At 46.0% G+C, this 3831-nt stretch overlaps 1 non-coding gene across 1 annotated transcript; it reads right to left on the reverse strand.

The window, feature by feature from the left end:
* Window positions 1-2081: 2081 nt before the first annotated feature.
* On the reverse strand, window positions 2082-2153 carry TRNAQ-CUG. The gene has a single exon. It is a non-coding gene; the product is annotated as a tRNA-Gln (tRNA).
* Between the last annotated feature and the right edge of the window lie 1678 nt (window positions 2154-3831).

The raw sequence follows: 3831 nt of genomic DNA on the forward strand, positions 1-3831 counted from the left end.
CCTCTTTGCTCCACTGAATTTCCTCACTGAGCTATCCTTATTTAACCACTCTTTATATCCTTAATTAACGTTTATTTAAGCAATTGTTTCCTGATCCTCGCTGACACTGTCCCCGCTTCGAATTCCCTGTATCCACCGGGGCTGGACCCCGGCACCATCGGGTCCGTGCAACTGCCCCCTTCTCTCTTGCCTGGCTCCCTGTGTCCTGCAGGGATCATAAAGTGTTCTGTCAGGACACAGAGGTGAAAAGTCCTTCTCTGCGGCTGGTGGAATAGAGAACCAGATGGGAAACGCGTCCAAGGGAGGGAGAGTATCCTCAAGAGCTTTCCAGGACTGTTGAGTGGGTGCTGTCAGGTGGGTCTAAGCCCCAGGATAATAATGCCTAGTCTTGTGTTGTTCTGGCCTTGACCCAGTCCCAGGTCCAGTCTGAATTCAAGCACAGAGGCATCCAGCTTTACCACACATATTCCACTCTCCCTCTCTCCAAAGTGGGGTAGTGAATCACCTTTTCTATCTCAGTGAATAGAACACATGTGGGTTGTTGGTTTTTTTTTTTTTTCCCCTTGAACTTTCTGATTTGCTGAAATGTAACTCAGGAATATAAAAAAACATATAGATTTAGATAAATTAGTGCTCTCCATGCTACATATAAGAAAAAATTTCAAATTGATAGTAAGGATGAATCTTGAATACTTTTAACACTCTGCTGCTACTGCTGCTAAGTCGCTTCAGTCGTGTCCGACTCTGTGCGACCCCATAGATGGTAGCCCACCAGGCTCCCCCGTCCCTGGGATTCTCCAGGCAAGAACACTGGAGTGGGTTGCCATTTCCTTCTCCAATGCATGAAAGTGAGAAGTGAAAGTGAAGTCGCTCAGTCGTGTCCGACTCTTAGCAACCCCATGGACTGCAGCCCACCAGGCTCCTCCATCCATGGGATTCTCCAGGCAAGAGTACTGGAGTGGGGTGCCATTGCCTTCTCCTTTTAACACTCTAGATAATTCTAATAATAGATGTATAATTGTATAGAAAATATTTGTCCTGTCATACTCTCAGAGATGACTCCTGGTATGCCTTACCCAGCTTTAATAATTTTGGTCTAAAAACTACTTCATGTTGACTTTCAGATTTTCTAAAAATGTGGAAAATATTGGTGCCATATTATTATAGATTGTAGAAGTCTTGCATTTATTTTCTATTCAAAATCCTAATGAAAGTGAACTGCCTAAATTTCCTGTATTGCTTTGATTCCCATAAAGTGAAAGTGAAAGTGAAGTCGCTCAGTCCTGTCCGACTCTTTGCGACCTCATGGGCAGTAGCCTGCACCAGGCTCCTCCGTCCATGGGATTTTCTAGGCAAGAGTACTGGAGTGGGTTGCCGTTTCCTTCTCCAGGGAATCTTCCCGACCCAGGGATCGAACCCAAGTTTCCTGCATTGTAGACAGACGCTTTACCATCTGAGCCACCAGGAAAGTCCTAACTCCAAAAAAATATTTCCATTTATAATATTCAAATTTATGTGTCACAGAAAATTAAATATACCATGTAACATTTTTTCAATGAAGATTAATAAGTATTTTAATTATAGAAATCATAGTTACTTATATTCACCTTTCAACGTGGGGGTAAATGTTTTTAGGTATCATCTAATATGTGAATATCAAACATGGCAGCTCATCCCTGGCACCCATTTACTCACAGGGACAACCGTACAGTTACAAGACGGGCAGTGCGAAGCCCCCTCGCGGGGCAGGACTCCATGAGCTCAGCCTCTGCGTTTTACTCGAGAGACCCAGGGTACCCGACGAGGGGGAGGCACTGGCTGGGCCGCTGCGCCCCTGGCCGGGGCTTGGAGGGCAGAGGAGGGGCTGGGCTCTGATGGCCAGCGATGGGCAGAGCCGCCCGGGTCCAGCGAGGACGCCCCGGGTCGGTCCCACACCTGTCCGCCGTGTCCGTGTGAACCACGCCACTAAGGGTTGCGGGAGCCGGAAGGCGGGTCCTATTAGGGGAATAGGGTTCTCTATTAGAAAAAGTGTTCTTCTAACTAGGGTTCCCTATTAGAAAAAGTGTTCTACCTAGGCAGAAAGGTCCCACCGAGATTTGAACTCGGATCACTGGATTCAGAGTCCAGAGTGCTCACCATTACACCATGGAACCCCCTGGGGAGCCACCTGGTCTCCATCTCCACAGAACGATATCCGCTTTTTTAGCCTCCATATGTCCCACCCATAACCTCAGGGCAGTTCTCCTAAGGCCCTGAGGAGACTCCAATACGGTTGACTCCTGTGGGTGCTCATCCTTCTTGCTTTCTCTCTGCTCCTCTCCTTTGATCGACTCAGCTCACTCTCACCTCAGAAAATGAGGTGAAATCCACCTTGGATTTTGTGCCAGGGAAGACCCCCTTAGCTCTCTATCACCAACTGCATAGTCTGCCTAGGTTAACCAGAGTGTCCCATCCTGAGGTAAAATTTCTACAAATAAGAGTGTTATTTTCCTTTTCTTTGCCTTCACCCTTTTCCCATAGCCCAGAGAGGGCAGACGTTGTCAGGCAGGGCAGGAGGCGGGGTTTCCTGGGTCCCTTAGTTTTCTCACGTCGCTGATCACACTCCTAAGCAGCCACCACCTCTTATGTGTAACATATAAAGTGTGTCAGCGGTGGAGTGGGAATGGAGGCAGAAGAACTCTTCTTTTATTCTTCATATATTTCTGATTTGGAGAGGGATAAGTTATTCTCATTGAGTTAGACAATGAAACTAAGCCATGCCCGTGGGGCAACCCAAGACGGGCGGGTCATGGTGGAGAGATTTGACAGAATGTGGTCCACTGGAGAAGGGAATGGCAAACCACTTCAGCATTCTTGCCTTGAGAACCCCATGAACAGTATGAAAAGGCAAAATGATAGGATACTGAAAGAGAAACTCCCCAGGTCAGTAGCTGCCCAATATGCTACTGGAGATCAGTGGAGAAATAACTCCAGAAAGAATGAAGGGATGGAGCCAAAGCAAAAACAATACCCAGCTGTGGATGTGACTGGTGATAGAAGCAAGGTCCGATGCTGTAAAGAGCAATATTGCATAGGAACCTGGAATGTCAGGTCCATGAATCAAGGCAAATTGGAAGTGGTCAAACAAGAGATGGCAAGAGTGAATGTTGACATTCTAGGAATCAGCGAACTGAAATGGACTGGAATGGGTGAATTTAACTCAGATGACCATTATATCTACTACTGCGGGCAGGAATCCCTCAGAAGAAATGGAGTGGCCATCATGGTCAACAAAAGAGCCCAAAATGCAGTACTTGGATGCAATCTCAAAAACAACAGAATAATCTCTGTTCGTTTCCAAGGCAAACCATTCAATATCACAGTAATCCAAGTCTATGCCCCAACCAGTAATGCTGAAGAAGCTGAAGTTGAACGGTTCAAATGAAGACCTACAAGACCTTTTACAACTAACACCCCAAAAAGATGTCCTTTTCATTATAGGGGACTGGAATGCAAAAGTAGGAAGTCAAGAAACACCTGGAGTAACAGGCAAATTTGGCCTTGGAATACAGAATGAAGCAAGGCAAAGACTAATAGAGTTTTGCCAAGAAAATGCACTGGTCATAACAAACACCCAACAACACAAGAGAAGACTCTATACATGGACATCACCAGATGGTCAACACCGAAATCAGATGGATTATATTCTTTGAAGCCAAAGATGGAGAAGCTCTATACAGTCAGCAAAAACAAGACCAGGAGCTGACTGTGGCTCAGACCATGAACTCCTTACTGCCAAATTCAGACTTAAATTGAAGAAAGTAGGGAAAACCACTAGACCATTCAGGTATG

Source organism: Bison bison, unplaced genomic scaffold (genome assembly GCF_000754665.1).
Source record: "Bison bison bison isolate TAMUID 2011002044 unplaced genomic scaffold, Bison_UMD1.0 scf7180017864104, whole genome shotgun sequence".
In the NCBI taxonomy this organism is placed as follows: Eukaryota; Metazoa; Chordata; class Mammalia; order Artiodactyla; family Bovidae; genus Bison; species Bison bison.